At 40.2% G+C, this 13,293-nt stretch overlaps 1 protein-coding gene across 2 annotated transcripts in view; it reads right to left on the bottom strand.

The window, feature by feature from the left end:
* The window catches only part of cabin1 (calcineurin binding protein 1), a 66,941-nt gene that overhangs the window by 25,694 nt on the left and 27,954 nt on the right, over positions 1-13,293 (bottom strand). The gene's annotated exons all lie outside the window — the stretch shown is intronic.

Raw genomic sequence — 13,293 nt, 5'->3', positions numbered from 1 at the left:
CATACCATTTGCATTTTTCCATTGGCCCGCACACACACACACACACACACACACACGTTTGGACATTTTGCACAACAGATACTTGCACTAAGAGACCTGCAGAACCTCACACAGACAGTGTGCTTCAAGCAGTCTATCAGCTAATATATCACACTTCCACAATATGACAGACATCATAAAGAGGTCAGGGTAACTCCTCATGATCCCACATGGGGAAACTGTCAGAGAGAGGCAGAGTGATTAGGGAGGAAACGGAGGAAGGAAAAAGTGGAGTTTCCCTATCAGCCATGCTAATGAACAGATGACTGGGAGTGGGAGAGGAGGTGGTTATGGTTAAACAGGAAGCTGATGAGAAGTAATTACTGGCCCTCATATGCCTGGCAGCCTTTCCGTTTACTGTGTTTACTCTGTACTCTAAATAAAGATACAGGGACATAATGTGCATCTGTATATCCAGATGAATGAAGTCAGAAAAGAGGACTGATTAAAAAAAACAGAGATGCAGACAGAGAGAGAGAGAGAGAGAGAGAGAGAGAGAGATAGACAGAGACAGAGAGATAGAGACAAACAGATAGACAGAGACAGACTGGGGGGGCGCAGAGAATCAGAGACAGTGATACATAACAAGGGGAGACACACACAATGAGAGACAGAGAGAGAAAGAGTGAAACACAGACAGACAGAGAAAAAGTGGGAGACATAGAGAGGGAAGACAGAAAAAGACACAAAAGTACAGAGAGACACAGAGAGGGGAAACAGAGAGAGGAAAGGGGCAGAAAGGAACCGAGACACACAGGAAGACAAAAACAGAGATACACACATACAGTGAGAAGCAGAGAGAACACCGAGAGAAACACAGAGAGAGGGAGACATGGAGAGAGTGAGACCAAGGGAGATGAATATAGAGAGGCAGAGAGACACAGAGAGATATAGGCACAGAGAGAGACACACAGAGAGATACAGACACAGAGAGATACAGGCACAGAGAGAGAGAGATACAGGCACAGAGAGAGACAAAGAGAGATACAGGCACAGAGAGAGAGAGAGAGAGACAGAGAGATACAGGCACAGAGAGAGAGAGACAGAGAGATACAGGCACAGAGAGAGAGAGACAGAGAGATACATGCACAGAGAGAGAGACACAGAGAGATACAGGCACAGAGAGAGAGACACCGAGAGATACAGGCACAGAGAGAGACACAGAGAGATACAGGCACAGAGAGAGACACAGCCAGATACAGGCACAGAGAGAGACACAGACAGATACAGGCACAGAGAGAGACACAGACAGATACAGGCACAGAGAGAGACACAGAGGGATACTGGCACAGAGAGAGACACAGAGGGATACTGGCACAGAGAGAGACACAGAGGGATACTGGCACAGAGAGATATTGGCACAGACAGAGACAGAGAGAGATACAGGCACAGAGGAAGACACAGAGAGATACAGGCACAGAGAGAGACACACAGAGATACAGGCACAGAGAGAGAGAAACAGAAAGACAAAGAGGGATACAGACAGAGAAACAGACGGAAACAGAGACAAACACAGAGAGAGACATACAGACACAGAGAGGGACAGAGAGAGACATATGTCACATACACACAGAAAAAGAGAGAGAGAGACAGAGATACAGACACAGAGCGAGCGAAGGAGAGACAGAGACATAGAAATAGAGAGCCAGACAGACAGACAGACGGGGGGGGGTGTACTGACAGAAAAGCAGATGTAATTCTACCAGATGTGTCTGAGTTTCTGCTTCGTCCCGCATCAACTGTGGTGCTATGGTCCAAATCGATCACACACACACACACGTGCATGTGTGCACACAAACACACACCACTGTTGCTTTCTGTACCTACAGTCTATTAATTCTGTCTGATAGCCCAGGGAAGAAAATGCCAGTAAAGCCCTATGTGAACGGTATTTAAATAAAACATCTGCATGCCTGCTACCTGCTAAACGCTCTCAATGTGTACGACTTCAAATTAATGAACGGTTTCTCTTTCTACTTTCCCAGCAAAGACAGTAAAGTGATATGATGTCATTTCTTGAGACCAGGGCTGAGTGATATAAATGATACAAGATGGATAGTGTGACAAGTTATCACATAATACATTTTTCTGAGCTCCTGTAAGAATTGCAATATGATTAAATAAACCATTTTCATTGTTTTTTGTTTTTTTTTACACTACAAACTGAATCTTTACATTTGTAAAATATCACAATGTAATTGCAGATTTTTTTCTTCATTTTTTTTTTTTTTACTCCTTTTCGGTGTTAAATTTATTTCTGTCCATATTTAAATAGAAGTATAATCAAATTTAAATTTTAAAAAATACTTTAAAAAAATCTAATTTTAAAATATTAAATTAATTAATTATATTAAATTAATATGACATTTTTACTGGTATCAAGGTTTTGCTGGCAGTTTGTCAAATCTACATATCCAGGTATCACAGAAATGCCTTCAAGTAGCATAATACGTGAAACATTCATGTGTAGAGAAATTCCTGCGTATTCTACTACGAGGAGTATCGAAACATTCTCTAGATACGTGCATAAATCTCTCCTTGTACAATCACAGAGATGACTATATGGTTGAAGGATATCAGTGATGAAAGTCAAAACATTCAGCACTGAGTTGTGTCTTATATAGGACAGAGGCACAGAATGTTAGCCAGTTATATAATACTTTATATAACTATCTGGTGCAAAAAGTGTGATGGCCCAGTTGTGGGTTATTTAGGAACTCTGTTTGGAATTAATTTTTAGGCAATTCTACAATTAACTCGTTCGGTTTCTGAAGTGATATAAAAAGAAAAAGAAAAATGGCATCTGTTACTATAAATCCTGGACCAAGAATAAAAAGTGTGGCCTTCTCTCTTGGGGTCACCGTATTCAGAAACTGTTTAATATCCGTAATCAATACCATTTAACTTATTGTGACAGCAGATTGTAAATAAACTCGTAGCCATGATGATCAGTTTACAATCTCCATTCATAGGTATGTTACAAGTCGCATGGTATGGTTCTTGCTGAGCTTCCTGTTATAGAGCTGATGTTAGTTCAGGATGTAGCCAGAATGTTGTTGGGGGCTTGGTCAGCGAGCATCATGTACATACAAAGGGTGAAAGAGTGTTAACGCAATCGGATTGAACGTTTACATGCTAATTATTCTTCTATTTTATTAAACTGATTTTCTTCTTTTATAAAAATGTATCAACATTTTATTCCGATATTATTGGACGACGACTGGTTCCATTTATTCCGATTTAAATGTGTACATTAGGGTTTTTTTTTGTTCCGATTGAGCTCTCGACAGGTCTACAAACCCTGAAGAGGAATACTGTGTAATAACACTGTACATTTTCAATACGGTCCTTTCACAAAACACATGTCTAAGGCGGAAACCGGAATTTGTGTACAGGGTTTTACAGCAACCACCAAGCGGTTGTGGGGGAAAAAAGCGGCGTCTACATCCTAACTAAAATATATGAGCAACGGCTTCCCCCATCCCCCCACCCCAAGCGTCTTATGGTTACTGTAAAAACCCCTTATAGTGTATGTGTACATAGTTCCTACAGCTATGGTCTTGACAGCGCTGTTTGTATTTAGTCTCGTGTCAGTGACCCTCACCCAGATATTAAACACTTCCAGAGTCACGAAATGCCAAATGGACTCTTCTCGTATATTTTGCGATTATTGTTTTAACAATTTTATCAAACTGTTGCTGGAACTTTGGTTCACCTGAAACTGAAATAAGAGCCAGCTCTACTCTAGTGCCTCTTCGACCACTTGGATGCCATGTTGTAAATGGACCGCGAAACAGCCAGGATCATAGAAAATACATCCTGCTAGAAACAATTTTATTGCTGTCCAAATGCGAGGGATATTAAAAAAATATATATTATAGATATCCCCCTGATAAACTAATCCAATACGAATAGGGCTCTTGTATTTTTACGGTCAAATTTTTGGCCAAAAAACTCCAAATGTTTTCAGTGGAATAGTTAACTGATGTTAGCGATATACTCGTCTAATGTTAGCTAAGTCACACATGCATTAAAATATTTTATTTCACACTAATGAACTCAAAACAATCTCCATTGAGCGATTAAAAATGGAGTCAAGACAAGAGCACCAACCAAAACAATACTAAAGTGAGCTAGGGGAAGGGGGCGGGGCTTCCGGGGGGTCGGTTAATATTGGAGAGTTCAAAGCAGTTACGCAACTGTCAGTCAGTCACTCAATCCAGAGACATATGCTGATTGACTCATCTGCCATTTTTTCCAGGGGGAAAAAACAAAAAAACAAAACACTATTGGCATATTTCTGATGTGTACTGCATTTTTAGAACTGTAACAGATTATTAAATTATACATGCAAATGTAGCTATTGGTCAGTACTTGTTTCTGTTCCCACCCTCTTCCACATTCCCAGCAGTTTTCAAAATAAGGTTACACCCATGCTTTTAAAAAAAAAAAAAAACCCAACAACCCTGGTCTTTCCTGAAAATCAACATTGCTACACTCAACTCTCACCAGCATCTTACAAGTCGGGTTATCACATTTCAAACTGAGGAGGTTTACAGCCCAGGATTTCCTGCAGATAGTCTTCCAAGGTCCTTCCTTTTCAGGTGTTCGTACCCCTACCCCGTACTCCTACAGAGTGTAACGTGAAATGCTTGTGTACTCTACATTAGAAGATACACAAGATTGTGTATGTGTTCCAGTGTCACATGACTTCAAATGCCTCACTCAAAAGTGATGGATACTAAATCAGTAATAAGATCTGTTCTTACGAATTTTTATTTTTCAGAGTGGTCAATTATTAGTTGTTGATGCTCAGCTCTTTACAATCGTACTACTGTGGCTGGCTGGTATATATTATAATATTATGAGAATTCATTATTACACACCTGTATTATTTTCAGTCATAGTGGAGGCTGACTTTACAAATAAATCCTTTTCCATTCTGGACTTTTTTCGTTTGTATTATTATATATATATAATATTTTATATACACACACACACACACACACACACACACACACACACACATATATATATATATATATATATATATATATATATATATACAAACGAAAAAAGTCCAGAATGGAAAAGGATTTATTTGTAAAGTCAGCCTCCACTATGACTGAAAATACTACAGGTGTGTAATAATGAATTCTCATTTGTGAAAAATGTAATTTGTGAAACATATGGAAAATTGTCAGCAAGTAATTTACCAGGAAGATTTAATTAGTGGTTATAGATTGCTGTATTGCTATAGATAAAAATGTTGGAGCAATTTTTTGGGGGATGATTCTGTACTACATGAGCTACAATTTTGTTGCTTCAACCAAAATACTTTATTTATTTCTTTATATATTTAAAAAATAATAATAAATAAAGCAACTTAGCAACTTTGTCGCCCTTTGTCCATTTATGGTTGAAAAAATATTCCTCATTTAAACTGCTGTTACACCTTAAATAGGTCAGTGTTTATTTTTAGTTTATTATGATATACATCCATTATTTAATTAGGGTTTAACGCTTCGGCTAGCTGTCGATTTTCAAAACAGAATTAATTAAGGTGAAGCTTTATATCATTATTCTAAATAGTTAGGTTTGTATTTTTTAAAAATGTATCATTTCTTTTATTTGGCATTTGTCCAATTTTGTAATGCCAATAAAACTTTTTCCTAGTCAACAGGTTAACTGATCATTAAAATAGCAACCAGCTACAGTTACAAACTGAAACAAAGAACCGTTCTGAGGTTTTGCAGGCACTGTACGCAGCAATTCGGAAAAAAAAAAAAAAGACAAGTTTCCAACCGCACTAAAAAGGTAACCGTAGCGACAAGCTTTCACAGCTGCAAGCTTGGTTAGGGTTGCCAGATCCACGGTATCACCACATCCTCTGCATGGGCAACCAAGATGTCAGAGCTGCATATAAAAGGTTCACATCGAACAGAAGCTCCTAAAGACTGATAGAGTTAAACGTGATGGGGTTCTTAGGCGGTCACTGAGATCATTTATGTGTGCTTGGCTCGAGCAGTGCTAGTTCTATAAGTCCATTAAGCAACGCACACTTCTCTGGAAAAGAGATGAAGCCTGGAACAAATGGGCTGTTTCGAAACTAGATTAGATATCAAAGTTCTTGAGGTCTGACCCAAAAATTAATTAATTAAATAAATAATAAAAAAAAAACAATGGGACAAAATGAGCCATGATGTTCTGTTGAGTGTGTGTTGGTGTGTGTGCATACACCTAATCTCCTAATCTCACTTGGATTCTCCCTCTCGGCCTCCTCTTGAGGGAACTGTGACTTCTCTTGTACTTAAGAAAATGTAGTATGATGAGGCAAGCAAGGATTTACATCAGCATCCTGCCATCAGCTACAACAGCAACCGACACACATCCTGAGGGCTAAACTGCTGAATGACCGAGCCAGCAAACTCACCTGCCTTGGCTTATTTGCATATTTTACATTCTGGAAAAAATGTCTGAACTTTAAAAAGTTATGCTGTCCATTGATCCAAGCTTCGGTTCGGCGTATTCTTTACGTTGTCCATTATCCTTCATTAAAAATGACACTCTAGACTTCTCTATCCACAGAGAAGTCAGATTCAAGCTCTCCCTCAGGGGATCCCCAGGCTCGTCCAAGCCAATTGTGAGATATATTCTCTAAAGCGGGTCAGGGATCTTCCACAGGGTCTTCCGTCCAGTGGGATGTGCCTTGTAAGGTGCCTAACCCACTTCAATTGCCTCCTCTAGATTTGGAGGAGCACCGGCTCTACTCTGAGGCTTTCCTATAAGTGCCAAGCTCATCACCCTGTCGCAGAGCGTAAGCGTAGTAACCCTGCTGTGGAACCTCTTTTCCACCGCCTATACTCGCAACCTTATTCCCCCCGGCATCATTTGACACTTCGTTATAGGTCTGCTTTTTCCTTTTTCTCCCTCTCTCTTTCAAATGGAAAAATGTCATTTTGACCATTTTTGGCAAAATCTTTAATAAATATAGTTATGCAGTCTGATGTTAGCTAAGTCGAGCACACAGTGATAGAATTTATTTCACATGAATTCAAATGAAGTCAAAACGTTCTCCATTTACCTTGACAGAAGGTGAGCGGGTTGCATCTTTCAACTGAAAAAATCAAGACAAGACGAGAGATTACTAATGTGAAATTGGGAGAAGGGGGCGGGGCTCCCAGAGAATCAGTTAATATCAGAGAGTTCAAAACAGCTGTGCAACTAATCAATCATATCCAGATTTAGATCAATTGGCTGTGCAAACACACACTGATCCAAAAAAGTAAAACTTAATCCCGACCATCATCAAATACTAAATTAAGTAGGTTAAAAAAAAAAGAGCATATGAATTTTATTTACATATTATAATTCCACTGAAAAATTCAAACACAGATTCTCGCAGGATTCATAATCTAACCGCAGGAAAAACAAATGTAAATGTTGTACCCGAACCACTTCCACATTACAGGGGAAGCCGTTTTTTTGGGGGGAAGGATTAATTCTTCTTCCTCGTCTAGGGTTGGACTTCCGCCTTCCGCCACGCTTGTTCTTGTTCTATGTCTGAAATGCCCACGTTGCACAGCGTAAACACGTCATCAACTATATCGTCAAAATCGCGGGATGACTAATTCTAATCATGAGGAGGAACCGTACCGGTAATATCTTATAACTGGACGATACAATATTCCACAGCCCTAATTGGCTCATCTGCCATTTTTAATGAAGACAAACACATTGCCCTTCTGGCGTATTCTTGAATGATAACTCCTCGTAAAAGCACACGCCGATGTTAAAAGGCGGCGGTCCATTCGCAAAACGTATAAAATAAAGGTTGTCTGGACTGTCTTAACAATTCGTGTATGTAATTCTGCCCATATTTTGGTTGACTGTTTGGTGTTTTCTGTCACTGTTATCCACCAAACAGATTGAGTCATTATGATTACGTCCAGCTTGGATGAACTTGATGACACTGATGAGGGTGTCCTCCTGCTGAGAAAAAATAAAGTTTCTCCGCACTAAATTGCCCAAGTGTTTAAAAAAAACCAAAACAAAACAAAAAAAACACCCAGTTGTGCCTGTCTCTAATGTGATCGATAGCTAGTGACAGAAAAATCATTATGCTCTTAAGAGCAGAGCAGAGCACAGCAGAGCAGACTCTCCTACCTCCCGGACTTCGCCAAGTAAGCCAGGCCTGCTGGGAATAATAAACTCCTCATTACAAATACGCTCTGTAAACTCATGGTCACTGAGGAAGTTACAGCACGAGAGAGAACATTGTCAGCAGAACACTTTTAACAGTCTACGAGCTGAAGTAGAAACTGATGTTCCTGATAAGGTGTGACTGAGGTATGAGACGTTTGATGCACGTTTTTTTCCATACTTGTCAGAGGTATAGAAAGAGTTCCGAGCGAGAAAGCGAAAGATTGAGAGGACTGACAGTGGTAGGCTCTTGAGCAAAGACCTTAACGTTCAATTGCTCAGCACTCCATGGATAGAAGTATCAGTCAAGTGGAACCGTAAATATGAATCAATGTAAAACTCTATTAGAGTAGATTTTTTATGCAATTTTATGGAGCAGTGGAACTCAAAACTCGAAATGATCCAATTTGCAAAAGATCCAGCTCTTCAACAGCACAAGAGTTTAATTCCACAGTGTAAAAAATAATAAATAAATAAATAAATAAATAAATCGTGAATACAAATGAGAGAACGGAGAGAGGGAAAGAGGGAGGGGGGGAGGCACAGGGAAGGGAGAAGGTTCCCGGCTTTTCTGACTCATGCAGTTTTGGACTCCTTCACTCCATTTGTGGTCATTACAGCTCCCTTCGCCTTGATGAGATGCAGAGGAGCACGAGTGAGGAGCACTAGCGAACTATCATCACGGTTCATGAGAAACACAACACACACACACAGCCCCCCCTCTGCCTCGTTTCCTCCACTCACACATTCTTTACTTAAATCATGGAGTCCCTCTCCCTCTTTTCTTCACTTAATCTCTCCCTCTCTCGTTCTGTAACTCCTCCCCTGGGGTAATCCAACATCCAGAGGTAAAGCATGAAGAATTCCTTTCGTGTAAATGGACCTCCACTTCTTCACAGCAAAAACAAACCAAGGAGTTCAAATGAAACACGGCAAAACTCACCATCACCGAGGAGCGGCTACTCTGCTCTCAACCCGGTTTGTGAACGCTCTGTGATTCTTTCAAATCCTTTTCTGAAAGGTTCCAGTGATCCAAGGTTCCAAGCATCCACTCTGCGCAGCTGACTTAAGGCGACGGGCTGCACGCGCGCAAAAGCAACAGAAGGATCGGTGAACGAGTGCGCCTCAAACAGACACGCGCACTGTCGCCTCTAAGCCGCGCTGCCATCGCAAAACAAAACGCCCACGCGCACACACACACTCACTCTCTCTCTCTCTCTCTCTCTCTCTGATCCCTGCCTTCTTTTGCTTTTACCTCTCTCTCACTCACTACTCCCCCTCCTCCTACTTTCTTTCTCTCCCTCTCTGTACACAAGCTGTGAACCGGCCCCCTTTGAAAGTAGTGGCCAATCAAAGATTAGGATTGATTCTCCAGTCCAGCACTGTACGTCCACACACGCGACACACACGGAGATGGACAGAATAAGCAACAGGCTGCAGGAGGGCAAGAGTGTGTGAGAGAAATAATACGAGCTCGTTTCCTCTTATCTTGCGGTTCCATCCTGGTAACCGTGTGCACACACACGTGCGCACCCACACACTGTTTCGCCATGTCAAAGTTAAAGGAATACACTAGTGTTTATCTGGCAAAGCTGTTAGGTATGCATGATTACCACAGACAAAAATTGCAACACATTTCCTTGTACTGAGAAAAAGAAGAAAAGAAAAGAAAGAAAAAAAAACAAACACACACACTCGCAATGGATGTCGGCAGGGGCAGTTGTAAACATTTGCATGAAACATTTGTGTGTCATGATTTTATGAATTAGGTTTTTCTAAAGAATATCTAAATATCCGGTTCATAACACAATGGTCAGAAGGTTTATAGTTATGCACTCATTCGAAGTTATTATTGTTTCTATAATAACAGCTCATTCGTAAGGACTAGTATGGCAGATGCCCCATATAAATGTATCAAAAAATGGTGACGTTTCCGGTAAAGAGACGTTTATTTAGCATGTATGGAAGGAGTCTCCAGTGTCAGCAATTTGTAACAATTAATATGTTTTCTGCTATAGAGCTAAAGTTTTCAGGTCAGGTGTGTCTGCGCTGTCAGGTTGTCATTAATTAAAAATGTGTAATCGTTGGCAAAATTGTTGTGCTTTTACAGGAAAATAATCTCTTTTGGAGAGGCAACAGTAATGCTCCATCACACCACCCAGTCGTTGCTTATTTTCCTGTAACAGCAGGCATGCAAGTGACTTATCCCTTCTGTATTTCTGTATCTGGCACAACTAGACATTTGAAATCAGCTATGAAGTTATTTTCAATGATCCTCATTATCACACTATTCATCATGTTCCCATTCACTCTGCCCAGTTTCAGCTATAAATAAGTTCAACCACCACCTACCACCATCAAGGAGGACTGAAAATCCCACGAGAAGGTCTTAAAGTCTTAGAAAGATGCTAATAAAGTTTCAACTGGAGAGATTAATTAAAAAAAAAAAAAAAAGATTTATTTTTTTCCTCCTGGAAATAACTGAATCAGAGTAAATGAGATGAGGCAGGCAGCCATCACACAATCTCCTACTCCTCTATCCCAGTTTGGTTATTGTTGGTTTGCCAAAACGGCATCAGTGGTGGCGTGTGGTGGGTGGCCTCGCGCTGGGGGAGTGTGTGGGTGGAAGCATATGTAAGCGCATATGAGCGAGTGTGAGCATGAGAAACTGTGTGTGTCCAAACCAACGAGTGTTGTCAGGAACTCAGGCAATGGCGACAGCCTGACCCATATTGTGCACACAGCACTCTCTGTAAGTAGCACACAGCTACAGAAAGAGAGAGGGAGATGGAGAGTGCCAGTTTAATCAGTTTAACCCACAGCCCCCCTCCCTTTCCTTTGCTCAGAAGATGTTAAGACATCAGAGCAAGCTTTAACCTGTCACATTTCACTAGCATTATTCAATCGTTTTATTTTTTGGCTCTGCAATACTATTTTACCTCTGACTTGCCCTCGCTGTCTCCAACTGAGGGAATCCCCAACTTCAATTGCTTGTGGACATTCCCAGAGGTCAGCTTCAGGAGCAGAACTTGCACACCCTACCTGCAGTAATGTGCTTTTCAAAAACTGTTTAAAAAGGTACAGTGAGTGATTTTAGCAGATGTTCATTTAACTACAACAGTGGGAACCTTCTGCACAGGCAGGCAACATCACTGACAAGCAATCAGAGACCTCATTGTCCTAATTGGCTCGATGTTGATGGTCCACCTTCTTTCATAACTCTCGTATCTCTCAAAAAAATAAAATAAAATAAAATAAAAAAACATTAATAGCAGTAGAGCACACACTCAAGACAGACAGGTCTTGGTTTGTGTTCATTTTTGTTTCAACATACATTCCATTGCTTTATGAATGAGTTTGAGATTTTCTGTAGTAATACACTGCAATGTTCAGAGTTAACAGAGGTGCTGGGTGGGTGGAGACAAGGTTGGTCGGGGTAGCTGGGACAGGTGGACACGACGGGCAGCAGGTTAGCAGTGCCAGGCAGCCGCAGGTCCGCCACCCAGAGAGGGCTAACGCCCTGCATGGCTCCAAACAACATCTATGCATAATGCTTAGGCCAACGCAAACACCGAGTGCTTCAAAGACATACACACACTTGCTTAAAACACACACACACACACACACACACACACACACACACACACACACACACACACACACACACTTCAACTCACAGTAGTGCCATCTGTCAGCTTGGAGTGAGGTCTGTAAATCCAGCCAGTTTTTCAGAAAGAAAAATACTTTCATTAATCTCTCTCTCAAGATATTACATCAGAGTTATCTCATTACTTCAGAATGACCCTATTCTGACATAATATCTCATTTTTTAGACTATATCTGATCATTTTTGAGTTATAAGTTATTTAAAGATGTCTGCTCTCATTTTGGCTTCGTTTCATTATTATAAATTTTGATTATTTTCAATTATATTCTCATCATTTTGACATTTTGAGATAGTTATTCTGACATTTTGACATACACATACGATTTCGTTATTTTGACTCAACTTGTTATTTGAGGATGTTGTTATCTCAAGTAAATACATCTGTTAATGTCTTGTTATTTCAAGTTATTATCTCTTTATTTAAACACATCATCTTGTTATTTAGTAGCCTACTTATTCAAGTAAATTTCGAATGGTCAAAATGACCACTCAAAAATTTTTAGGAATCAAATCCTTGACCATAGCTGAATGCATTTAAGTGAATTACCAGTTATCGTTACACACGTGAAAACTAAATTCCAGTAAAACAACGTCTGGCTTATGAACTACATGTGAAACAGCATACGGAATAAGAATTACATCCATCCATTTTCCGTACCACTTACCCTACACAGGGTCGCGGGGAGCCTGGAGCCTATACCAAGGGACTCGGGGAACACCCTGGGCAGAGTGCCAACCCATTATAGGGCACGCACACACACACACCGGACAATTTGGAAAAGCCAGTCAGCCTACAACAACGCATGTCTTCGGACTGGCGGAGGAAACCAGAGTACCTGGAGGAAAACCCCCGAAGCACGGGAAGAAATGCAAACTCCACGCACGCACAAGGCGGAGGTGGGTATCGAACCCCCAACAAAGCCACCGTGCCCCGTTAATAAGAATTATAAGCTAACATTTAATAGGTTAGTGTTACTGATTATATTTAAACACCCCAAAATCTAAGTAGAAATAACAATAAAGTATCCTGAAATAACCGTATTTTAATCAACTAGAAAGATAATGACATATCTTGAAAACAATGACGTTAAAATAACATGTTATAGTTATGATCAAAATAACTGGATACCGAGTTAAAAATAAATAAATAAATAAATAAATAAATAAATAGAAATCACAGAGCACTTCAACTTCTGTGTATATAAATAAAATGCAAGTGTATACATATCCGGCTACACTGTAAAACAGCCATTTGACGCCGAACTGGGAAACAAACAACTGGCAGCAAATCATTTTCCAAATCTGCTCTACACACTGAACACCGGCGCGTTTTTTTTTGTTTTTTTTACTTACGTGTAAGTAAACGTTTACTGCGCTTTACTTAC

This window comes from Ictalurus furcatus, chromosome 5 (assembly GCF_023375685.1).
Source record: "Ictalurus furcatus strain D&B chromosome 5, Billie_1.0, whole genome shotgun sequence".
NCBI classification, from domain to species: domain Eukaryota; kingdom Metazoa; phylum Chordata; class Actinopteri; order Siluriformes; family Ictaluridae; genus Ictalurus; species Ictalurus furcatus.
This window is presented reverse-complemented; position numbering and strand designations above follow the sequence as displayed.